The sequence below is a fragment of the Phascolarctos cinereus genome, unplaced genomic scaffold, assembly GCF_003287225.1.
Source record: "Phascolarctos cinereus isolate Bilbo 61053 unplaced genomic scaffold, phaCin_HiC Scaffold_4;HRSCAF=312, whole genome shotgun sequence".
Lineage (NCBI taxonomy): Eukaryota > Metazoa > Chordata > Mammalia > Diprotodontia > Phascolarctidae > Phascolarctos > Phascolarctos cinereus.
This window is the reverse complement of record NW_027555847.1, coordinates 645,387,588-645,414,418: the sequence shown is the minus strand read 5'-3', so window position 1 is coordinate 645,414,418 and position 26,831 is coordinate 645,387,588. Positions and strand designations below refer to the sequence as shown.

Sequence of the window (26,831 nt, the reverse complement as noted above, 5' to 3'; positions counted from 1 at the left end):
GCTAAAGAACCATACCCAAAAAGTCTTGATAAATGAATCCAAGGGGGCAGAGCCAAGATGGTGGAGTGAAAGCAGTGACTTGCTTAAAGCTGTCCCCCAAACCCCTCCAAATACTCATAAAAAATGGCTCTAAACAAATTCTGAAGCAGCAGAACCCACAAAAAAACAGAGTGGAACAAATTTCCAGCCCAAGACAACCTGGATGATTGATCAGAAAGGTGTATCGCGCCGGGCTGGGAGCACAGGCCGCAGCAAACCTGGAGCAGGCCTCAGAGGAGTGAATCACGGGCAGCTGTGGAGGTTTCCAGACTCCTCAACCCCACTAATGCCAAAGACAACTTAGAAGGTCAGTGGGAAAAGTCTGGTTCTGTCAGTGCTGAGAAAGGAAGGCGGGGTCTCAGCTCCATTCCCCAAGAGCCTGGCTGGGGCAGGGGGGGGCAGCTGCTTCCCAAGCTTCCAGCCCACAGACTGAAGGGGAATCCACTGGCTGATCAGAGAGGGATTGCAGGAATGTCTTTGCCAGTGCTGAGGCAGGAATCTCTTGCTTTGCCCGTGTTTGGATCTGGGTCAGAGTTCTGGGTAGTGGTGCTGGGGTGAGGAGGAACGCTGGCGTGGTGGAGCTTGGAGTGGTTGTGGAGAGGAATCCCTCCTCACAGTTACAGGACAGAAAGGAATACTTGTGGTCACAGGCCAGAAAAGGAGTAAACACCTCGCCCCTTATCATACCACCTTGGAAGAACTGAAAATTTACAGGTCCTACAAGTATCTCTGAAAACAGCTGTACAAACCCCTGAAGCTTGGGACAGTACATTCTCCACATTGGAAGCAGACTCTTACCTTAACAAAGAGTTTAAAACTCAAATAATTAGCTGGGATCATGAGCAAGCAGCGCAAAAAGAGACTATGTTATTTGATGACAAAGAAGATCAAAATATACAACCAGAAGAAGACAACAAAGTCAAAGCTCCTACATCCAAAGCCTCCAAGAAAAATATGAATCAGTCCCAGGCCTTGGAAGAGCTCAAAAGGGATTTTGAGAAGCAAGTAAGGGAAGTAGAGGAAAAACTGGAAGAGAAATGAGAGTGATGCAAGAAAATCATGAAAAACAAGTCAACAGCTTGCTAAAGGAGACCCAAAAAAATACTGAAGAAAATAACACCTTAAAAAATAGCCTAACCCAAATGGCAAAAGAGGTCCAAAAAGCCAATGAGGAGAAAAATTGGCCAAATGGAAAAGGAAGTCCAAAAGATTACTGAAGAAAATACTTCCTTAAAAATTAGAATAGAGCAATTGGAAGCTAGTGACTTTATGAGAAATCAAGACACTGTAAAACAAATCCAAAAGAATGAAAAATTAGAAAACAATGTGAAATATCTCATTGGAAAAACAACTGACCTGGAAAATAGATCCAGGAGAGAGAATTTAAAAATTATTGGACTATCTGAAAGCCATGATCAAAAAAAGAGCCTAGACATCATCTTTCAAGAAATTATCAAGGAAAACTGCCCTGATATATTAGAACCAGAGGGCAAAATAGAAATTGAAAGAATCCACAGATCTCCTCCTGAAAGAGATCCCCAAAGGAAAACTCCTAGGAATATTATAGCCAAATTCCAGAGTTCCCAGGTCAAGGAGAAAATATTACAAGCTGCCAGAAGGAAACAATTCAAGTACTGTGGAAACACAATCAGGATAACACAAGATTTAGCAGCTTCTACATTAAAGGACCGCAGGGCATGGAATATAATATTCCAGAGGGCAAAGGAGATAGGATTACAACCAAGAATCACCTACCCAGCAAAACTGAGTATAATCCTTCAGGGGAAAAAATGGTCATTCAGTGAAATAGAGGACTTTCAAGCATTCCTGATGAAAAGACCAGAGCTGAATAGAAAATTTGACTTTCAAATACAGGACTCAAGTGGAACATGAAGAGGTAAACAGGAAAGAGAAATCATAAGAGACTTATTAAGATTGAACTGTTTACATTCCTGCATGGAAAGATGATATTTGTAACTCATGAGACCTTTGTCAGTATTAGGGTAGTTGGAAGGAAAAAAATTATATGTATGTATATGTAGATAGATAGATAGAGGGCACAGGGTGAGTTGAAGATTAAGGGGTCATATCTGGAGAATAAAATTAAGGGATGAGGGAGGATTGTACTTGGAGAAGAAAGGGAGAGGTAGAATGGAGTAAATTATCTCACAAAGAAAAAACAAAAGTCTCTTACCGTGGAGGGGAAGCAGGGGAAGGTGAGAGGGAATGAGTAAATCTTATTCTCATAGGATTTGGCTTAAGGAGGGAATAACATACACATTCAATTGGGTATGGAAATCTGTCTTACCCTACAGGAAAATAGGGGGAGAAGGGGACAAGAGAGCAGGGGGATGATAGAGAGGAGGGCAGATTGGGAAAGGGGTAATCAGAAGTAAATACTTCTGAGGAGGACAGGGTCAAAAGAAAGAATAGAATAAATGGGAGGGCAGAATAGGATTAAGGGAAATAGAGTTAGTTTTTCAAAACATGTCTACTATGGAAGTGTTTTGCATAACTGCACATGTACAACCTATATTAAGTTGCTTGCCTTTTCAATAAGGGTGGGTGGGGAGGGAGGAAGAGAGAAAATTTGAAACCTAAAGTTTTAAAAACATATGTTTAAAAAAAAGTTTTCACATGCTACTGGGAAATAAGAAATACCGGAAATGGGGTACAGAAGTCTATCCTGCCCTACAGGAAATAGAAGGGGAAGGGGATAAGAGAAGGGGGAGAGAAGAAAGAGGACGACTAGGGGAAGGGATTTCAGAATGCATGCCATCTTGGGGTGGGGGGAGGGTGAGATGGGGTGAAAATTTGGAACTCAAAGGCTTGTGGAAGTGAATGTTGAAAACTACAAATAAATAAATTTATATAAAAAAAAGATAAATGAATCCATGTGAACCTGGAGGTTAGCTTAAAGTGACCTGCTGAAGAACTCTAACCTTGACACTATCCTATTCAACATTCTTACCAAGGCATGGATGAAGACGAAAAGATATACTTATCAATTTTTAGATGATAAATTTGAAAAGAAGAGCTAATAACCAGGATTCAAATATATTTTGAAAGGCTGGTTTTATATGCCTAGATCAAAAAGATAAAATGAAGTTTAATAAAGGGTTAAACATAAAGGCATGTGTTTAAGTTTTTTAAAAAATCAACTACACAAGCAAAAAGATGACAGCCATTTCAAGTGAAAAGCACCCAGAGATTTTAGTTGATTGCAGACTGTAAGACCATCAGTATAACATAGCTGCCAAAATAGCTCTTGGGCTGCAGTTCAGACTACATAAGAAGTATTTTGTCCAACTGTGGGTGCCACCTTTGAGGAAAATGTATTAAAAGAAGGTGACCAGAATGGCAAGGGGTCCAGAAACCATAACATAAGATATGGTTGAAAGAATTGATGTTGTTTAAAGAAACAGAAGAGAAGAAGCTTCCTTGTCCAAGTTCTCAGATCAAGTCTATGAGGCAAAGGAAAAACTAGAACCCACATCTCTTGTTTTATGTCCAAGATTCTACTACAGCATACTGTCTTAAAGAGAGTATGCCTAAGGTCCCTTGCAAATGTAAGTATCTAGTTGGGTACATCATATCTCAGACTTGGAAGGAGCTTCAGTGGTCATTCCAACTCTGACATGAAAATGAAATCTGCTTACCAACATCATTGAAACACACCTCTAGTAATGGGGAACTCACAACTTCACATGGCAGCCCCTTCTGTTTGGGGCCAGGAAACTGTCCTTGTCTAGAGCCAGAATCTGCATCCTTGTAATTATCATTCATTGTGTCCCTAGTTCTAGTCTTTGGGGTCAAGCAGAATAAATACAATCCCTCTTTCTCTATACCAGTCTTTGTATTGATAAGAATTTCTCTGAATGCCTCCAATACCTGTATAGCTTAATGTGTATCATTATGTAAGGCTAAGGGATACAGGTTTGACTGTGATTTCAGGGGAAGAGGTAAATCCCTGCATGAACAAACTCCCTCTATCAATGCAAAGTCTGCATCTTCTCTTCAATATATAATGTTAAGAGACTTTCCTAGAACACTGAAAAGTCTGGTGATGCCAGGGTGACACCACCAGTATGTTTCAAGAGCAGTTCTTGAACCTCGGTCTTCGTGGTTGTAGTGCTGGTTCTCTATCTGCTACTCCAAGTTGTTTTGTGCAGTTTTGTGTTTGATCTCATATACGTCTGTTTATGTGACAATAATAGCTAAATGGCTCAGTGGTGAAGTCAGGAAGATAAGTCCAAATCTGGCCTCAGATACATACTAGCTGGGTGACCCTGGGCAAGGCACTTAACCCTGTTTGCCTTACTTCCTGAAGTTGGAGAAGGAAATGGCAAACCACTCCAGTACCTTTGCCAAGAAAACCCCAAATAAGGTCCCGTGGTCAGACCCAACTGAACAGCAACAAGCATTTATGTAGCACTTTAAAGTTTACCAGGCATTGTTACAAATGTCTCATGTGATCCTCACAACAACCCTATGAAGGAGGTGCTATCATTATCCCCATTTTTACAGATGAGGAAATTGAGGCAGACAGAAGTTAAGTGATTTGCCCAAGGTCATGTAGCTAATAAGTAATCTGAGTCTGGATTTCAACTGGATTTCCTGACTCCAGGTCTAGCACTTCATCCACTCTGTGTGTGTGTGTGTGTGTGTGTGTGTGTGTGTGTGTGTGTGTATAAAATACATACATGTGCATGTAATATATACACACATTCATACAATGCGTATATATATTTATACACACACACATGCATACAGAAAGAACACTCCTCCTCAAGGAATTTATGTAATCTGACTAGGCTAGAGAAAGACCTCACTAAGTTTTTTAGAACTTACTTGATCAATCCAGTAGGAGCTGGGGTAGATGACCTCTGAAATACCTCCCAGCCCAATACTCTACAATTCTGATTCTGTACATGCAATTAGAGAACAATACAAGAACATATGTACTGTGATGAAGCAGTCTTAAAAGGTTAGTAAGGTTTTCTCTTCCTAGCCAAACTATGACTCAAAGGCAAGGGTTATATATCATATGTTTCATACTTACTTTGGATCCCCTCATAGTGCCTTCTACAGGATTGGATACATAGTAGGTAACAATAAAATATGTGTTCCCTTGTAGAGAATCCTATGGAGACTCTTCCTCCTCTAGGTACAAATAAGACTAGATTACCCAAGGTCCTTCTCTACTCTGAGATTCTGAAATTCCTTCAAATGTAAATACGGAAAGCCAAACAGAAATGATTTTTGGATTATCCACAGCCTTGGAATCTTTCCTTACCACAGATACACAGGAACTGACTGTTGTGTGTCACCAAGCTTGCAGGCTAAAAGTCCTGAAAGGCAGCACTCAAAGGGACTGCAGGAGTTCTCAATTAATTTAACTAATGGAGTGCGACACAATAGAGACCAATCAGCTTCTAGGAGAAAGGGAGGCAGTGAGCAAGACGCAGCAGCAACAGAAGCTGCCAGCACTTGGCTGGCTAGACCTTGCCTCAAAGGCCAATGACCATTCACCCTCCACTTCTGCAAAAGCCGCTGCCCTGGGCTTCCCAATCTGATCACACACTAAAGGACATGAAGCAGTGCAATCCTTGTCTCTATGCAGATGATTCCCAGATTGATTTATCCACAACTAATCTCTGTTCCAAGATCCAATCCATCATCATCATCAGCTGCCTGTTGGACACTTGGAACTGGATGTCCTGTAGGCATCTCAAGCTCACAAAATAGCATTCATGCTTTCCCATAAAACCCACCACTCTTCAGAATGTCTGTCTTACTGTCCAGGGCACCACCATCCTACCAGTCAGCCAGGTTCACAACCACAGTGCCATCTTTGACTCCTCTCTCTTCCTCATATCTAGTCAATTGCCAAATATTCCCTTCTTACCTCTCACAATTTAGGCATTTCTCAGCTCTCACCTCTCACTTGAACTATCATAGTATCAGCCTAATTGTTCACCCTTCCTCGAGTTACTCTAATCCACTCTCCATATAGCTGATTTTCCTAAAATATATATCTGACCATGTTATACACTTTCCCCACTCAATACTAACCTCCTTTTCATGCCTTCCACCCTGCAGACATACTGACCTACTTACTGTTCACATGCAATACTAGATCTCTCCTCTCTGGCCCTTTTGTCCTGGCTATCCCCCATGCCTGCAATGCTCTCCCTCCTAACCTGTGTCTTGTTCAATCCCTGGCTTCCTTTAAGTTTTGACTCAAGCATTGTCTCCTACAGGAGGCCTCTGCTTAGTCCCCAGCCCAACCCCTAGTTACTAGTGCTTTTCCCTCTAAGGCTACCTTCAATCTGCTCTGTATTTGTCTCATTTATACATACCAATTTATTATGTGTTTTCTCCCCCATTCGAATGTAAGCTCCTGGAAGTTAGTGATGGTTTTTGCTTTTGCTTTTTCTGTGTATCCTAGGACTCAGCACAGTGCCTGGCATATAATAAGCACTTAATAAAAGTTTGTTGTTTAATAGGTGGTAACCAAGAACGAGATTTGACCTTTATCCCTGTTGAATTTCATTAGATCAGATTCAGCCCAATGCTCTAGCCTGTCAAAATCCTTTTGGATTCCTGACTCTATATTCCACTGTGTTAGTGACCCCCCTTCCACTTCAGGTCATCTGCAAATTTGATGAGCATACCATGTATACCTTAATCTAAGTCACTGATGATATATAAATTAGGGCCAAGCACAGACCCCTGGGATACTCCATTGAAGATCTTCTGATGTGACATCATTGACATTGAACCATTAACAACTTAACACTGACAACCCTTTGATTCTGACCAAACAGTTCTGAATCCATCTGATTATATTATTGTCTAATCCATATTGCTTCATATTCTCCATGAGAATAGTATGAGATATTTTATCAAAAACTTTGCTAAAATCTAGGTAAGCGATATCCACAGCATTCTCGTCATCTACTCATTTAGTAATCATGTGGAAAAGGAAGTGAGGTTAGTCTGGCATGACCTGCTCTAGATGAATCATATCTGGCTCTTTGGAATCACCACTTCTTTAATATCTATGTTATCCAACTATCTCTTTAACGATATGTTCTCAGGAATTGAAGTAAAGTTCAATAACCTGTACTTTATAGATATTCCCTCCCTTTTTGAAGAGAAATCAAGATAACATTTTCCCTTCTCCAATTTCATGGTACGTCTCCCGTTTTCCATGATCTTTCACAGATCACTGACAGTGCCTCAGTAATCATATCTGCCAGTTCTTTCAAGACCTTAGAATTCATTTGGGCCAAGTGTCTTGAACTCATAAAGGGAAACTAGGTACTCTCTGACTATCTCATCAACTCACTCTTTGTCATTTTTATTCTGCACTTTTCAATGTAGAGGTCATTCTCTTCTGCAGATAAACACAATAAGAATTTAACAAAAAGCCTTCTCTCTGTTATCAAATAATCAACATTTATTTATTATATTTATTATTATATATTATATTTATTATAATGCCTACTATGTGCCAGGCACTGGGCTAAGTGCTGTTATCAGTTATCATAGTGCCATCCATCCCCAAGCAAAGGTCCTTTCCTTTCCTTGAGCCTCCTTTTTCTCCCACTATAACTTTGAAAAAAACTGGGTTTGGCAAAAGATAATGATTTTTGATTTTTGAGTGTGATTTTTACAAGTTTATTTTGAGGTTCCAACTGGACATTCTGTTGGAAACAATCTGCTAACAATTGAAATTTATGATGGAGTTTGTAAGAAGGGTTGGGTTGGGGTCAGAAATAAAGGAAGTTAGGGGCAGCTAGGTGGCACAGTGAATAGGGCACCGGCCCTGAAGTCAGGAGGACCTTAGTTCAAATGTGACCTCAGAACAAACACTCAACACTTACTAGCTGTGTGACCCTGGGCAAGTTACTTAACCCTAATTACCTAAATAAAAAAGAAATAAAGGAAGTTAGAAAGATGAAGCATTGGTCTGTGAACAGTGACCCTTTTATTTATAAAGGACCCATGCCAGGTGATAACATGAAGAGCAGTGCTACAGGGGAAGAACCTGCTTTGTTTACTTCTGGCCTTACTGAGCTCTCTGTTTCTACTTGCCCTCCATTTTTCTGTGATTGCCCTTCCCTAATTTTTGAGTGAATCTTTCCAATTAATTTCAACAAATTTTGATAAGTATCTAATAAACACTGTATTAAATTCTGGGGATAAATGATAACCCCCCCCAAAAAAAAAAAGTCATCCTGTTTTTCCTTCTCTCCTGATTTTTCTTTCCTTTTTTTCTGACCTCTCTCTACCTCGGTCTGTCTCTACTACACTAACTAGTGCTAGAGATGCAAAGACAAAAATAAAAAAGCTGTCAAGGAGTTTGTGTTCTTTTCTGAACTTTTATTCAATTAACAAACATTTATTTTCTCACCTTTGAAAAACAAAACCTTTGAAATAAATATGCATGGTCAATCAAAACAAATTCCTGCTTTGGTCATGTCCATAAATGAATACTGCATTCTGCATCTTGAAGTCCATCACTTCTTTGTCAAGAGATGGACAGTATGCTTCATCATTAATTCTCCGGAGTCACAGTTAGTCATTGGATTGAATGAAATTCTTAAGTCTTTCAAAGTGGTTTTTCTTTACAATGTTTTTGTTATCATAAAAATAGTTTCTCATAATTCTACTCACTTCACTGTATATCAGTTCATACAAATTTTCCCAGGTCTCTCTTTCATTTTTATTTCTTATAGTTCAGTAATATTCCATTACATTGACAAACTGTAATTTGTTTAGTCATTCACTAATTAATGGACACCAGGAGCTCACATTGTAAACAGATGACATATATAAATATATATGTATATATTATGCATATGTATGCATATAATAAAACACATATGTGTGTATGTACACACAGGATATACACAAAATGAATACAAGGTAGTTTTAAGAGGAAGGTATCTCAACAGTTGGGGGAAATCAGGAAAGGTGATATGCAGGAAGTGATGTATCAACTGATACACTACAGATTCCAAGAGATGGAGATAAGGAGAGTATGAATTCTGGATATGGCAATGCAGAAGTATAGAGAGGGAAAATTGAGCATCCTGTTTGAAAAACAGCAATTGGCCACATGCAGAATACAGTGATGTGAAAGTAGACTAGGAAGGTCAGAAGGCACTAGGTTTTGAAGAATTTTAAATGACAAATAAAAGAGTTTAGACTTTATTCTAGCAGTAATTGGGAGCCACTGGAATTTATTGGGGGTCTAATACTGTCAGACTTCTGCTTTGAGAAAATTACTTTGGTGCCTATGTGTAGAATCCATAGCGCAGATACCTGATCCAGGAAGAACAATTAGGAGACTATTTCAATACCCAAAGCAAGAGGTGATGAGGTCCTGAACTCAGGCAGTGGCTGTGTGTGTGGAAAAAAAGAGAACCAATGAAAGATGTTTTAGAGAAAAAAACAAGATTAGATACATGTGGTAAATGACAGTGAAGAGTGAAAGATAAGCCAACTGTGTCTGGGCAGTCATAGGAATAGATATTCTAATGCACTAGAATTCAGAAGCAGCAGATTGATATTTTATGATATTTTATGATAATCAACAAACATTTATTAGGCACCTACTATATGCCTGGCACCATGGTAGTCACCATGGATATAAAGTCAAAAGTGAGAAAGTTCTTGCCCCCAAAAGAAGGAAGAAAACACATCAGGTGCCTGCTATGTGCCAAGCACTGTGCTAAGCACTTTACAAATATTGTATCATTTGATCATCACAACAACCCTGGAAGGTATGTGCTATTGTCCTCATTTTACAATTGAATGAGGAAAAAAAAAGTTAAGTGACTTACAAAGGATCACACAGTAAGTATCTGAATCCAGATTTGAACTCAGGTCTTCCAAATTCCAGGCCCAGCACAATATCTACTGTGCCACCTAGCTGCCCCCTCAATGGAGACTACATTCTATTGGGAGATACAATATATTCACAGATAAGTACATTCGGGATAGATACAAGATAAAAACAGTGATGGAGTAGGGGAGGGCAGAGGATTCAGGAAGCCTCTTGAAAGAGGTGGTACTTGAGTTAAACCTTGAAAGAAGGGGAGTTTCAAAAGGTAAAGATGTGGGGGGCAAGCTTTCCAAGCATGGAGAAAGGCTCAGAAATAGAAGACGGAATCTTGGGGTATTGTAAACAGCAAATAGGCTTACTTTGGATAGATTGTAGAGAGGATGAGGGGAGTACTGTGTGACCAACCTGGAAAGATAGGTAGGAGCCACACTGTGAAGAGTTTAAGTGCCAAACACAGAAGTTTGCATTTCATCCTAAGGGCAGCGGAGAGTTCTGAAACTCCTTGTGTGAGAGCGTAATGTGGTCAGACCTGCTTTTTAGGACTATCAATATGACAGCCACATAGGAGAAGAATTAGAAAGGGGATTGCCTGGAGGCAGGGAGACCTATTAGGAGGCTAGTGCAGTAGTCCAGGTAAGGGGGTAAAGGGCCTAAATTATGGTGGTTGTGTTTTAAGTAGAGAAAAGGCAATAGATGCAAGATATGTTGAGGAGATAAAATCAATTGGACTTGTCAATTGATTGGACGTAAAGTTTGAAAAGAAGTAAAGTAGTAACTCCTACATTGTAAACCAGGGTGATTGGAAGAAAAATGCTGCCATCTAGAAAAAATGGAAAAATTAGCAGTGAGGGGTTTAAGGGAAAAGGTAATGAGTTTTGTTTTGAATATCTGGGGGTATGAGATGCTTCTGGGATATTCAGATGGAGTTTTCAAGCCAGCATTTGGAGATGTTGATATGAGACTCATCTGCATAAAGATGATAAATAAATCTACAGGAACTGATAAGATCATGAAGAGAGTTTATAGAAGAGAGAAAGAACCTTAGAGCATGCCCAGACATAAATGTTGGGACATAGATGATGAACTTGGAAAGGAAACTAAGAAAAAATCATGAAAATTAGGAAGAGAGCTATGACAGAGGAGTGTCATGAAAACCCAAGAAGGAAGGAGTAGAAGTATACGGAAGAATGAAGGGTTGAACAGTACCAGATACTGCAGAGATGTCAAAAAGGAAAAGGACTGACAAAAAAACACCGGCTTTAGATGTTGTTAGTAACCTTGGAGAGGGCAGTTTGAATCAAGAGGTGGAAAAGAGATAACATATCATAAATAGGGCTGACATGTGAGTGGGAATAGAGAAAACATTCATTATAAAATTAGGAGAATCAGACTACGTGATCTTTGCTCTGATACTTAGAGATTGTAATTAGACCCACCTCATCGTTTTAAACACTCCTTCCCATTGCCTCCTCCTTTTCCTCATCAATTTCAACAGCTTTCATAGACAAAACTGCATTTAGAATACAAGGCAGAAACCAGGCACCAAGTTCACCTAAGTCTTGGTGCCTCTTCCAGAAAGCTCATAGTCCAGTAGGGAGGTAGAAATATATACAGACAACTACAAAACAAAATAAAGGAGCTTGCTCTGGGTTCCCTCACTTATGCAGGAATAGCCTCTGCCAAAGATAAGGACTCAGGCTCTATTTGAATCAAGGATGACAGAGTCTAGAATAAATAAGGCCAAATATAATAGATCTCAGACTCTGAGCAAATAAAAATGCCAATAAACAGTTTTTAAAATACCACCATCATTCACCATAAAGAAAATTAATACCTAAGATGTTCCTTGTCATCAAATGATTAACTGTCTCAAAAATATTGCTCTCCCTAAGACATCTGGATTTACCTTGTAATGGAGGGAACCTCCAAAATTTCTTCCAGACTGAGGGAAATTTGGGGTCAATTCAATACAACAAACTTCTTTACAGTGTTCACTATATAGAAAATACTATGTAAGGCACTAAGACTATAAAGATTTTTAAATGACACAGTTCCTCCCTTATACAGCTTACATTTTGGGGATAGGAACAAAAGGGGAAAAAATACATGTACATAATTAGGAAATTATGATAAGTGAGATGTATGGTATGTGGGATGTGAGGAAGAGAAAGGAGAGATTTAGGAAATTTTGAGGACGAAGTAATTTTCAGGTAGGGATATCAGGAAAGCATATATAACTATAGGACAGGTTCATCTTTCTCAGTTGCCATTGTGACATACAAGGTCCTGAACTACACACTCCAAATAATGTTAATCTGGGCACTAATAACTTTTCAAGAAATCAGGTACTAGTCACTTAGCTTATCTAAATTGAAAAGAAGACTAAAGTCAATACTAAGCAATCCCTAATCTACGTTATGGCTAGATTAATTCTCTAGATTTCAACTTTCCATGGATACTTGAACCAACAGGAGATAATATGGTAAATCATTTTTTTCACTGTTAACCCTGAGTTCAGGCTCATATCTTGATGGCTCATACGTTAAAATAGATATGGTTGATACGAGAAAACTATGGTTAAATGGCTACCTTAAAGCAGAATTTTTTTAAATTATAGGAATTTTAAGAGGTTGCCCAAAGATTATATAGGTAACAGGACCAAAATCTGAAACAATAGGTCCTATTACAACCCAGAGTTTTATGACCTCATGAGAACAAAGATTTGAGTTCCATATTATGGTCCAGTCGTTGTAAAAGCAATCAACAGCAATAATTAAGCGAGTATTCCAGAGCTACTCTGAATAAGGCCAGTGGCCAGAAAATGGGTTCTCACTAAGGATGGAACTGGTCAAGGTCAACCTAAAACTAAAATGGCTTCCAGAAGTGAGGCAGAGAGAGAACATCATTGACCATAAGTCAAGTTGACTCATGACATTGGGTACCAACTAGTTCCTAGAACAAGATTTGCTAATGATAATGCAAGATCACCTTGATCATAGAGCACTAGGTTGTCCTGTAAATGTCAACCATATATCAGAGAAACACCTTAGGGGAACACTGAAAGAATACCCTAAGGTTACTTATAGTCAATCTGTCCCCAAGCATTTCTAGGAATCCCACAGGGTTCAACATTAGATGCTTGGAACCCATGCATGGAAAGACATAGTTTGTGTCCATAGTAGAGCAGATTAAGACAGAGAAAACTATTATCAACATATTCATAGAAGCATATTGAAGGGGAAAGATGGGAAAGAGATTACGATGGAATACAGAATGATCTGGATTAATTCAGGAAGGTTTCCTGGAGGGCTTTGGGTGTTTTTTTATCAAGACAAAAAAAATTCATTAAAAACTTAATACGTGCCAAACTTGCATTTAGAAATTGTATAGAAAGCAAAATGTTTGAGGAGATATTTCAATGAAGATACAAAAACAATATAAAAACTGTCCCCAACCTAAAAAGAGGTTTACATTCTACTGGGTGATATATGTTCACAGATAAACAAAGAGACAATATATATTTACTTTAAAATACAATGATGGGGTGGAGGTACTCTAATAACTAGGGGAGTCAGGAAAGGCCTTAACTTGAAATAAACCTTGAAAAGAATTATGAGTCACAAAAGGTAAAAGTTTAGAGGGAGAACATTCCAGGCATGGGGAAAAGCACAAAGGTAAGAAATAGTGTGTCATATTTGGGGAAGGGCATGTAAGCCTAGCTTGGCTAGAATATAGAATGGGTAAAGGGGAGCCATGTGTAACCAGCCTGAAAACATAGTCTGAAACCAGATTGTGAAGCACTTTAAATGCCCAAGAAGCTTGTATTTCTTATCTTCTACAAGAGGCATCTCCCATTCCCCCTCAATGCTAATGCCTTTCCACCAAAACTACCTCCAGCATTCTTTGTATATATCTTATATGTACATAATTGTTTGTAGGTTGTCTCCACCATTAGAATGTAAGCTCCTTGGGGCAGCTAGGTGGCACAGTGGCTAGAGCGCCAGCCTTGGAGTCAGGAGGACCTGAGTTCAAATGCAGCCTCAGACCCATAACACTTACTAGCTGTGTGACTCCGGGCAAGTCACTTAACCCCAATTGCCTCACAAAAAAAAAAAAAAAGAATGTAAGCTCCTTGAGGGTAGAAACTATTTTTGCCTTTTTTTTTGTACCTTCAGAACTTGGCATAGTTCCTGGCATACAGTAAGGGTATAATAAATGCTTGTTGACTTGACTTAAGGTCTTCATTAAGCTCTGAAGCTTTCTGAGAGGTGGTATGATAAGGTCACCCTGCCCTTTAGGAATACTAAGTTGGCAGCCATTCAAAGGATGGATTAGAGAAGGGATGGACTGGAGACGAGGAGAAAAATTAGAAGGCTATTGCAATAGTCCAGATAAGAGGTGAAGAGGACCTGGATTAGGTTGATTCTATTGTAAGCAGAGAAAGGGGGATGGAAGCAAGAGATGTGGAGGAGGTACAATCAACAAAACTTGTCAGTTGGTTGTATATAGAATTTGAGAAGGATTAGTAGGGGTGACTTGAGCTTGAGACTTAAGCCAACATTTTTATAAGTGCTTTAAGGTTTGCAAAGAGTTTTATAAATATTATCTCACTTTATCCTCACAATCCTAGGAGACAGATGCTATTATTACCCCTATTTTACAGCAGAGGAAATTGAGGCTGAGAAAAGTTAAGTAATTCCTAGGTTATGAACCTGAGTGATTGCAGGAATGGTATTGTCCTCCACAGAAATAGAGAAGTTAAAAGGAGGTCTGGGTATAGAAGCAAATAAAAATAATAACTCCTGTTTTGGACATGTGGGTTTGCAGACTAACAGACATCCAGTTGGAGATGTCAAGCAGGCAATTGGAGATCATAGGCCAGAAGAGAACTTAGAAGGCCACCCCTTCCTTTTACAATCCAAACCCTGCATTTTATAGATGAGGAAATTAAGACACAGAGAGCTTAAGGAATTTGCCCAAAGTTACACAGGCAGTAAGTGCCTGACCTGGGATTTGAACATAGGTATTCTAAAAATGAATTTCTATGACCTTCCAGTTTAAGAGAGGAGTTCAACACAAAGCCCTGGGATTTAGTGATAAGCTGGAAAAGGAGACTGAAAAGGAATGTTTCTGACAGGAACTGTAACAGAAGTGTCCTGGAAACCCTGTGAGGAAAAAGCATCTAGTTGAGGGGGCCTGTCAACAGCATCAGCAACTGCAAAGGGGCTCTGAATGAACTTAGGCTCTAAAGGGAGACATGAATGTTGCAGAACAATGCAAGGTCTAAGTGCCACTCTATATTTATTTCATATCCTTGCCTTGTTAGGACAAAGTAAACCTGCTCCTTTGTTATATGTTCAGTGACTTCCAAGTACCTTATTTGGACTCAACACTAAACCTAAACTAAGAGGGTTGCCTACAACACCCCAGTATTGTTGTTTGTCCTTCATTCTCAAAGAGCCAATTACATCAGAAGGATAATGTCTTGACTTGCAAGTGAATTGGATTTAGTGAGGCAGAGCTGTGCAAAGTTGTCAGCCTCACTCTCTCCTCTAGAGTCATGGGAGTCCAGTGGCAAGGCATAGGTCAAGACAAATGGTGTTGACTAATATGGAAATGTTTTACATAATTACACATGTATAACCTATATCTGATTGTTTACCATGTGGGTGGAAGGGAGAGAGGGAGGGATAGAATTTGGAACTCAAAACTCTAAATAAAAATGTTTAAAAATTGAAGGAAAACAAGACAACGATTGGTGGTGGCCCCAGATGCAGTGGGAGATGATGAGCTTTTTGAGCTAAGGTCTTTTCCAGGTCTCAGTTTGTCTGAGGCAATGCCCATTCAATAATTAAAGGGTAGGTGAGAATTGAGGCAAAAGATGGCCTAGTTTGCCTTCACAAAGAATCAGTCTGGGAGGGGAAGATCCTCAGAGTTTCTGGCCAGAACAGTATTAATGTGTTGACAAAGTGTGAATCCTTTGCTACCACCTTATAAAGTGTGAAATTTAACCTGTTAGATGCAGGTGGATCAGTTGGTGAGTGGAGTGGGGATTGGAAGGGGCAGCTAGCCTTTGGAAATTTCCCTGGTTAGCTTTTTAAGATAAAAATAATTAATAAACTATAATGGCTCCTTCTTACTTGAAAGAGCAAATATGCACATCACCTTTCCAGTCCTTGCCCCTTATTCTACCACGTGTATTCTTTCTTTGATCCAGTGACACTGACCTCCAAGCTGTTCCACTAACAAGATGCTCAATCTCACAGCTCCCAGCATTTTCTCTGGCTGTCTCCCAGGCCTGGAATGCTCAACTCTGTCTACTGACTCCCTGGATTCCTTTAAATCACAGCTGAAATCCCATTTTGTACATCTTAATTCTAGTGCCTTCCCTCTGTTAATTATTTCCTATTTGTTTAGTTTAGTTTCCTTTGTATATATTTTGTTTGTATGTTGTTTTCCCCCATTAGACTGTAAGCTGCTTGAGGGCAGGGACTGTCTTTTGCCTCTTTTTTTGTATCCCCAGCATTTAGCACACTCTCTGGCACATAGTAGGTGCTTAATAAATGTTTATTGCCTGACTGACTCCACTTCTTAGAACTCTGAGATTCAGCTCATGTTCCACTTTCTATAGGAAGTTTTTTTCTAATGTTATGAGACTTAGAGCCACTCTTCTAGTCTACACTAGCATTGGTGGGTTAGGTTCAAAGAGCGAAGCCTACTACTGCTCTACCTCTTTTCAAGGCCCTTGGGCATCCACCTGAGGGGCTATGGAACTCTAATGTAATTTGTTTGAACACTCGTTCCCAGTGTATTCTCTCCAATATATCAATTACTTCTAATTATTGTCCCAATATGTTTGCCAGTGCCAATTAGCATCTCCCTAGAATAATTCAACCAATTGATATCTCCTTGATATTTGTCAAAAATCAATATCAATTTACTTTTACAAAGGGATATTTACTGAGAAGCTATAAGACTCAAAGTACAAAAAAATTTCCCCTCACAAACACAATAGAGACAGTCTCCTGGCTTTTCTGGCTTCCTTCAAGTCCCAGCTAATATACTACTTTCTACAAGAAGTCTTTCCCAATCCCCACTTAATGCTACTCCTCTAGTCATTTCCAATCTTTCCTGCATATACAACTGTTGTTCACTCATGTCAAACTGACTCCGTGGACCATACAGTCCATGGGATTTTCTTTTCTTTTCTCTTTTTTTTTTTTTGGCTAGGCAATGGGGTTAAGTAACTTGCCCAGGGTCACATAACTCGTAAGTGTCTAGTGTCTAAGGCCTAATTTGAACTCAGGTCCTCCCTACTCCAGGGCTGGTACTCTATCCTCCACACTACCTCGCTACCCCTAGGAGTTTTCTTAGCAAAGATACTACAGTAGTTTGCTATTACCTTCTCCAGCTCATTTTGCAGATGAGGCAAACAGGGTTAAGTGACTTGCCTAAGGTCACACAGCTAGTCAGTGTCTGAGGCTGAATTTGCATTCAGGTGTTCCTGACTCCAGGCCTGGTGCTCCATCCACTGTGCCACCTAGCAGCCTGTCTATATAATTGGTACACAGTATTTCCATGTTCTCTCCCCCATTAAACTGTGAGCTCCTTGAGGGCAGGAACTTTTTTTTTACTTTTTTTGTATCCTCAGCTTAGCACAGTGCCTGGTACATAGTAGGCAACTAATAAATGTTTGTTGACTTAAAACAAGAGGAGCTGAACATTCACAGACCACAAGGTAGCCCACATGGGGAGAGAGAACAACTGAAATGACCACATGGAATCCTGGTTCCACAGTCATTTTAAAAGCTTTTCATTATGAGACAGTCATCTGACAGGAAAACAGCAATCCCCTGCATAGGAACAGGGCTCTCCCTTTCACATCATTCAGCAGCATTTCCAGGAACCCAAATCCCAAGCCTCCAATGGTTTGGCACTGGGCTGAAAAAATTGCATGTGCCATACCCCTGTTGGCACAACAGATAGAGCACCTGGCCTGAAGTGAGGAAGACATGCATTGTCATCTGGCCTCAGACACTTCCTATCTATGCAACCCTCACAACTGCTGTCTGCCTCAGTTTCATCATCTATAAAATAAGGATAATAATAGCAGCTACCTTCAAGGTTGTTGTGAGGATCAAATGAGATAATATTTGTAAAGCACTTAGCATAGCACCTGGCACATAGTAGGCATTATATAAATGTTAGCCATTATTATTATCATACTACTCTCTCCAGGTGCTAATGTCCTCCCCACCCCTAATTACTTTGCATCTATTATTATATACCTATATATGTATCTGATATCTCACCAAATAGAATGTTCCTTGAACATAGGGAAAATTTTCTTGTTTTTGAATCCCTCTCTCCTAGGACAGTACCTGGCACATAATCAGCCCTTAATAAATGTTTGTTCACTGATTCATGTGACTTGCCCAGGGTCACACAGCTAATAAGCCAGATTTGAACTCAAATAGATGAGTCTCCTAATTCTAGAGCCAGCATTCTATCCACTGTGCTGCCTAATTATCCTCACTTTCTATTTATTATTTATTTGTTATTGTATTAATTTATATGTGTGCGTGTTGTTTCTCTGATATAATGTAAGCTCCTTGAAGTCAGGAACTGTCATTTTTATCTTTGTGTCTACCTCCATTGCCTAATGCAATATCTACTACAGCAGTAGATGCTTAATAAATGCTTGTTGATCTAGAAAGGAAATAAAGTAACAAGCTTTTATTAAGTCCCTACTATGTGCCAGGCACTGACTAAGTGCTTTATAAATGTTATTTCATTTGATCCTCACAACAGTCCTTGGATCATCATCTCTATTTTACAGATGAGAAAACTGAGACAGAGGTTAAGTGACTTGCCCTGGGTCTCACAGCCAGTGTCTGAGGTAGGATTTGAATTCAGTTTTTCCTGATTCCAGGCCCAGCACCTTATCTACTGCACCATCTACTTTTAGAAAAGGAAGTAGTTATTCCAAAAAGCCCAAATGACTTCTTCAAGAAAATACCATGTCTGGCTTTAAATCTTTTTTTGACAGAGTGGCTAAACTAGTAGTGAGGTGAATGCTATAGAAATCATTTCAGGGCAGCTAGGTGGTACAGTGGATAGAGCACTGGATAGAGCACTGCCCCTGGGTTCAGGAGGACCTGAGTTCAAATCTGACCTCAGACATATAACACTTACTAGCTGTGTGACCCTGGGCAAGTCACTTAACCCCATTGCCTAGCCCAAAAAATAGCAAAAAACAAAACAAGAAATGGTTTACCTAGATTTTTAACAAAACATTTGATAGAGTCATTCATACAATTCCTGTGAAAAAGATGAAGAGGTGTGAGCTAAATAACATAACTAGATTCAGAAGAGGCTGAATGGCCAGACACAAAGCATAGCTTTTTTAATGGTTCAATTTCAGCTGGATGGAAGGTCTCCAGAAGAGTATTCTTGACCCTGTGCTATTTCACATTTTTATCAATGACTTGGACAGAGACAAATGTAGATCATGACTATCAAATCTGCAGATTTCTTAGACTGGAGGGATAGTCAATACACTGAGTTGCAAAATGAGAATCCAAAAACACCTTGAAAGACTGGTTATCAAGATATTATTAGGAGATACTGTATTTTCCAGAGTTAAGGCCCAGCAAGCGAGCTGTGCCCTGTTCTTGGCGTAACAACAATCCTTTGTGCTCACCTTCTAGTTGAACTCTGGGGCAACTAAGTCACAGGACTGGTAGTCCCAGAGCTCAGGCAAGCACCAATAAGCTCATACATAAAGCCCTGCTACAAACGGACTTTTTATCGTCAGACATCCTTGCCTCACTGTTACTGTTGCACATCATCACTGTTGCTACCGTACATTGTTTGCTTGTCTAGCTGCAGGTATATAAATCAAGGTTCAGCCCTACTGCCTCGGGTCCCCCAACTAGGGGCGGGGCCCCAGCACATGTGTGCTTGCTTGCAAGCTATTTACCTCACTTTGAAATTAAACTTCTGTTTGACTCTTGACTCTCCTCCCTCTAGCCTGCTCTGTTCGGCTCCAGGCCCCCACAGGTTAGAGGCTGGTTGGGTCCAGGTGACACTAGAATAAGGGTTCTTAAACCTTCTGATCTTGGGACCTTTTTTATACTCTTATAAATTATTGAGGCTCTCCCAAAGAGTTTTCCTTTATGTGAGTTATTTACTGCATTAGAAATTAAAACATCTTAGTATATAATTATGAAAACAGTTTTGACCTGAAAAACATCTTAGGGACTCCTAGACCACACAATGAGACCCACTGGCTTAGAGCAGGGGTGGGGAACCTTTTCATGTTGGAAGGCTGCATTCATATTTAGTTGTAATCAAATAAGGCTGCATTCAAGAAATTTCAATTAGATATACTTAAAAATATATATTATTTTGTCAAAATCTAACTAGTATGTACTTAATAATTTCAAAAATGAAAACTATTTGTTAATTTTAAAGTTAACTAACCTTTTAATGACTTGTTATCGGCTTTTTGTTGGAAAGCATTTGAATATTTGGTTGCAGCATGGAGGTCTGCAGTTTTCAGCTGATCCTCTAGATGGGTCTCAGTAATTTGTGACCTTAAGGGTGTCTTGATTTGGGTTAGGGAGAAGAATGTAGATTCGCAGTAGTAAGTGGTTGAAAAGCAAGAAAGCATTTTTCAGGCATGTTGCTGAAGGTGTGGGTATTCTAATGCATTTTTCCATATTTCATGGGGCAGCTAGGTGACGCAGTGGATAGAGCTCTGGCCTTAGAGTCAGGAGGACCTGAATTCAAATCCAGCCTCAGACACTTGACACTTACTAGTTGGATCTTTCTTAACATCAGACAATGACTTTAAAATGTCATGTACTGAGAGCTCAATCAAATCTGTAGTTCCTTAGGTGCCTTGGTGATATCAACTAGGTGAGACTGAAATGCTAATTTGAGAGTGATGTCATGATTCCCAAAGTCAGTGAACCTTTCATTATATTTTCCAATTAATAGGTCTATGACAGCTGTGTAATTCTTCAAATGATTTGCACATATCATCCTGCTCATCAATGAGCTTTGCTAACTGGGGAAAACATTTGTCTGAAATTTCCTTTTGAAGAAGTGTTTTGAAAAAAGATAGCCTGTTTTTCAAAATGCTTGGATTTTTGCCAGATAACATATATAGACTTAAGTTTTACCTTGCAAAGAAATATTCAAGGCGTTTTGATTTTGACATAATATCACACAGAAATATAGCATTCCTATAGAAATCTTCTTTCAATAATTCACATTGCTGATTCTGTTCTTCATAAAATTTAACTATCTGTTCTCACAGAGATAAAATTTTGGCTAACACCTGTCCCCTATGATAGCCAAAGCACTTTAGAGTGATATGGCAAATCCACACTGAATACCTCATTCAACTTTAGCATGTTATGAAACTGACAATGCCGTGTTGCATTTGCACGAATATAATTAACAATACTTTTAACTTGTTGCAAAGTGTCACTTAAAATAGCAGCATTAGCACAGAGATTTTGCTGATGCAAGGCACAATGAAAAGAAATGAGGGCATCTGGATCTGTTAATACTTTTTTTTTATCTGTGCAATAAACCTTTCACGTTTTCCTGTCATGGAAGGTGCACTATCTATACATACACTCATTAAATTTACCAAATTCAGTCCAACTTCACAACATTTATCTTGAAAGTTATTGAAGATATCTATTCCCCATGGTGTTTGCAAGAGTGCCCAAAGTGAGTAACTCTTCATAGCAAAGAAAATCTTTTGTTATGACCTGAATGAAGCAAAAAACATGAGCTGAGTCAGTAGTATCAGTTGATTCATCCAAAACGATTGAGTAATATGTATATATTTCCTTTTGAAGTATTGCATGAAGTTGTTCTGTTAAGTTGAAGGCTAATTCATACTGCTGCTCAGTTATGGTTTCCTTGAAAGAGGCAGTTTGTACCTTGAAATGTTATCAGGGTCTAAGCATCCTACAACTTTGACAATGCATTCCTTCACAATTTCTACATCACTGAATGGCTTCCCTTTTTTCCCCAAGTATATAAGCTACTTTATAAGTTACTTCAATGGCATTCTTTCTAGATCTTATTGCTGTTTGAAAGAATTGTCTTTGCTTTTGCTTTTCATCTTTTAATTTCTGCAATACATCCTTTTGTGCCTCTCCCTCAAATCTAAAATCTGTGGTCCTTATGAGTGTTATAATGCTGATAAGCACTGAATTTCTTTAATGTTGATATTGGAGTATCACAAAGCAAGCAAATCATCTTATCTTCAGCAGAAACAAGATAACATTGCAGTTTCCAATCCTCATTAAAAAAATCTGTTTTATTCCTTTAGCATTCTCTTGGTCTTCTTTGACATGACGGGCTATTGAGCAGACGGAACTAAAAAATACTGTCAAACTGTGCAACTATTCATAAATTCCACTTCAAAAAAAAATCAGAGTGCACCATTGTCAAAAGCTGATAATAGACTGGCATACTCGACCCCCATAGACTCTCACCAACCAGCCTCATGCCCTAGTGGCACCAGTTAGGCAGGGGAAATTAGAACTAAATAGAGTGTAGTAGTCATCAATTTAGCCCTTATGACTTACAAATGTTCTAATTGTGCTAGTCAATCTGGGAGGATTATTTTGTTGAAAATTATTTTGCTCTTTGGTATTTTAAATACATTCATTTAAAAAATAAGATAGAAATGTAAAAGTTGAACAAAATGTATTAATAAAAATTAAAGGATTTGCTCTGTAAAATTTAGATTCAGTCAAAAGGCTGCACTTAAGAACCTAGAAGGCCCCATGTGGCCTTAAGGCCAAAGATTCCCCACCCCTGGCCTACAGCATTGTGTTGGATCTAATAAGATGAAATTCCATAGATAGGGATAAATGTAAAGTCTGGGTCCCTTGGCTTTGATTGGCTTCTGCACCCACCTAACACCTTGCATATCCTTCTCCCACACTTTACAGCTCTCCTTATATGTTGTCTTCCCTTATTACAATGGGAGCCCCTTATGGGTAGGGATCAGCTTGCTTCTGCAATATTTAGCAGGTACCTGATATATAACAAGTGCTTAATAATTGCTTGCAGGTACCTGATATAGAATAAGCACTTAATAATTGCTTTATCTATCTTAAATGATTGCCATTTCCTTTTTTTTTTCATCTATGCCAATCTGAAGAGTGTCAGGTGGAACCCCAAAGCTGTTTTAATTTGCATATCTCTCATTATTAGTGGTTTGGAACATTTTTTTCCTATGGTTGCAGATAAGTTGCATTTTTTTCTTTTAAGAACAACCTATTCGCATCCTTGGACTATTTATTGCTAGCCAGGAAGACCTGAGTTCATATCTGGCCTCAGACACTTACCAGTTGTGTCACACTGCACAAGTCACTTAATTTTTATCTGCCTCAGTTTTCTCAACTGTAAAATGGAGATAATAACTTCAAAGGATTGTTGTGAGGATCAAATGAGATAATATTTGTAAAACACTTAGCATAGTGCCTAGCACATAGTAGGTATATAATAAATGCTTGTTCCCTCCTTTCTTCCCTTTCTCCCCTTGCTAATTTACCATAGCTAGGAAGTAAATGAATTAAAGAAATGCTTTGATCCCAATGTATGTTTAGAGGTATAGAAAATTAAAATTATTGGTGCCCCAGTAATTTAACTCTCCATTCCCACAACTAATCCTAGTTTCCCAGTGCCACCTCTGAGGGAAAGAGATGTGCCAAGCCAAAACTTGGAATTCATTCTCCTATAACAGTAAATGTTTTACATGGTGGTTAGGTGTAGGTGAGATGGTACAATTAATGCTCTGCTTTAAGTATGTGATGGATTAAACAGGCTTTGATAAATTGGCCCAGGACCATAACCACCCATTGTTTCTATGGAAAAATATGGTCCCAATTTCAAACAACTGATTTCCAAATCAACTTTTGGAATTCAATCCATATGCTATAAACATTCTATAATATATAATATCTGAAAAGACTTTCAAAACTACTAAGGATTCAACAAGACACTGCTAGAAAGGAAACTGCCCACCTCCCAGCAGTCAGGTGTGGTATAAGTACCTCTTCTCTTTTCTCCTTTCACCCTTCCTGACCGTTCCTAATCTACTATCTTCTAACTCTGCATTCATCCATATTTTCCAAAAGAATAGCATGGGAGACTTTTTAAAATGTGTTGCTCAAACCTGAGTAAATGATATCTCCAGCATTCTTGTGATCTAGTCAAATAACCCTGTCAAAAAAGGAATTGAGAGCAAAGCCATTGGTTCTAGCATGAGATCCAGGACCCAGTTGGTTGCTTGCTCTGAGCATCCACGAGTGCCACCATGGCAGGGAAGGCCAGTCAGGTGTTGCTGGGCATGGACCTCATCATCCTCTTTCAGCTGCTTATGTATGTGAAAGTACTCATATAGATGGGATATGAGCCTTTCCCTCTAGCTGTAGGTAATGGAATCTGTCAACTCCTCTGGCCTCTTTTGTTATGTCCAGCATATCATGAATATCAATAGTAAATATGAGCTATTCAAAGGCTTAACTCCCACACTGAATTCTTGAGCCACTGGAATTGTGGTCCATAGTAGAGTTTTGCTTTGATACCAGGAATATGACAAAACTGAGGAGTTAAAACATGGATTTTCACCTCCTCCTACATAGAAAGATACCCCATCCAGCTTTGACAAGGTTGTCAAGGAGACTGCTCAATAGGTGATAGCTCGTTCTGCTGCTACCCTTGTCACACATTCCTTCCACATGATTACCCTGAGGTCTATAGTACAATTCAATGGAAGAGCGCAAATACTACATGACTCCATAATAACTGGGAGGAAGGCTGCCTAGGATTCTTTGTGAGTCTTATTCCTTGACTTTTGGGTAACATCATTTCCTTGTGGTTCTGTAATTCACTGGCCTACCTCCTTAATACCTATGCACTGGAGAGAAGGGTTTCCACTATGAATGAAATGAAGAGTTATTCCCAGGCTGTCACCAGATTCTTTGTCAAAATGCCGATCTATACCTTTGCGCTTGTCTTCAACTTTGTGGCTGTCAACAACTGTCAGCCATTTTTGTCCTTCCCAGTCCAAAGATTATTCTCTCCAATTCCACGCTTTTCTATCATGAAGATGTCTCACCTGACTTTCTTGCTCTTCCTCCTAAATATTCTCACTCTATAGTCCCAGGATAAGGACCAGTTTGAAACCTACAGAGCTTAGAGATTGCTTTTAAATGGTGCCCACAGTTAGCCTCAGAGTAAGAGAGTGGCTAATGTTCTTTTTTAGGGATATTAGCAGCAGCTCATGGCCTTCCCATCTCCTCAGAGCAAATAGCCTGCTTTTTGATAGTGAGAACACAGAAATACATAAAGCAATTTTTTTAAAAAAAGACCATAGTACAAAGGGAAAGAAAAAAATGTTTTAAAGTACAAGAATGAATTACTGAAGCCAAGATCATTTTTTAAAATCTGACCATTGTATCTGAACGGATGTCCCAGTCTCTTTTTTTTTTAGGTCAAATTTATTTTAAAATTACAGATGTATTTAAAAGCTAGTTTAACAAACACAGAATGTACAGGTCAAGAAAAGGAGGATTCTTCACAATCAGCAAGAATACTACACCCCCCCCCCAGATCCTCCCTCCCAAGTCACTCACTGCTCAGGGGCTAACAGCTAACGGCTAATGAGCCAGACTCTTCAGAGCATAGACTTCATGGCCCTACACCAGTTAGTTCTTCCCAATCAAACTGCCCTCGTTTCTTATTATTCTGTGAAGTGGAAAGTCAGAGTCTGGCAAACAGATCTGCTTGGTACCCAAGTCTTCACACATTTCCCTGTTCAGAAGCTTTGCTCTCTGTTCAGTGCTAAATCACATCTCTTCTCAGCCATTCACCCAGTATTCCACACTGGAAACTCTGGAGTTATCTTTGACTCTTCCCTCTCCCTCACATTTCATATCCAAACAGTCAGCTAGAAAAGTCAATATCATCAAAACTCACTTCCTCCTTGAAGTCCTTAATTTAATCTGAGAGGCAGCATGGTATAATGGTTAAAGAGCTGGCCCTGCAGTCAGCAAGACCTGAGTTCGAATCCTGCCTCAGACACTTGCTACCTGTCTGACCTTGAGCAAATCTCTTAACCTCTCTCCGCCTTAGTTGCTCATAATTGAGTTTCTTATTGTTGAGATCATAATAATAGCTAGCATTTACAAAGCATTTTAAGTTTTATAAAGTCCTTTACAAATATTATCTCATTTGATCCTTACAACAACTCTAAGAGGTAGGTGCTAATGATAGTCCTTATTTTACAAATGAGCAAACAGAGACAAACAGGTGAAGTGACTTGGCCAGAATCACACAGCCAGTCAGTAAATCCTAGGCAGGATCTGAACCAGATCTTTCTGACTTCAGGCCCAGTGCTCTACGCACTAGAAGTCCTAAACCGGTCTTTACAGTGAGACTGTAGAACTAAGTAGTTTGACAAAGGAGAACAGGAGTCAGGTGAGGCCTCTTCATGCCACTGGGGTGAAGGAGGGAATACTCTTTGTATTCCTGGAAACGGAGGCCCAAGGTGGATAAGTCACTTGCCCAAGGTAAGAGAAGGACCTTGAACCCAAACCCTCTGACCACAGAGTCACTATGCCATGTTGATAAAGGAAAGTGCTTGGCAAACCTTAAAGAGCCATACAAATGTTAACTGTTAGTTTTATTAATTACTACTCAACTGGAACCTTTCCATTTAGTCTAATATCCTTCCCTACATTTAGCATATAGTTCTAGACAACTTAGGTTACCCCTGGGCCAGTTAGCACAGCATGATGCTGAATGAAGCCGAGATGAAAGGATTACTCTTTACTTGCATGGTTGGCACCTCTGGTGAGAGGACTTGCTAAGCCCTTTTCAAGGCTGCCCA

At 39.3% G+C, this 26,831-nt stretch overlaps 1 pseudogene; it reads left to right on the top strand.

The window, feature by feature from the left end:
- The first annotated feature begins 24,254 nt into the window (after window positions 1-24,254).
- Window positions 24,255-25,100, top strand: LOC110194593 (mitochondrial carrier homolog 2 pseudogene; annotated as a pseudogene).
- The last annotated feature ends 1,731 nt before the right edge of the window (window positions 25,101-26,831 follow it).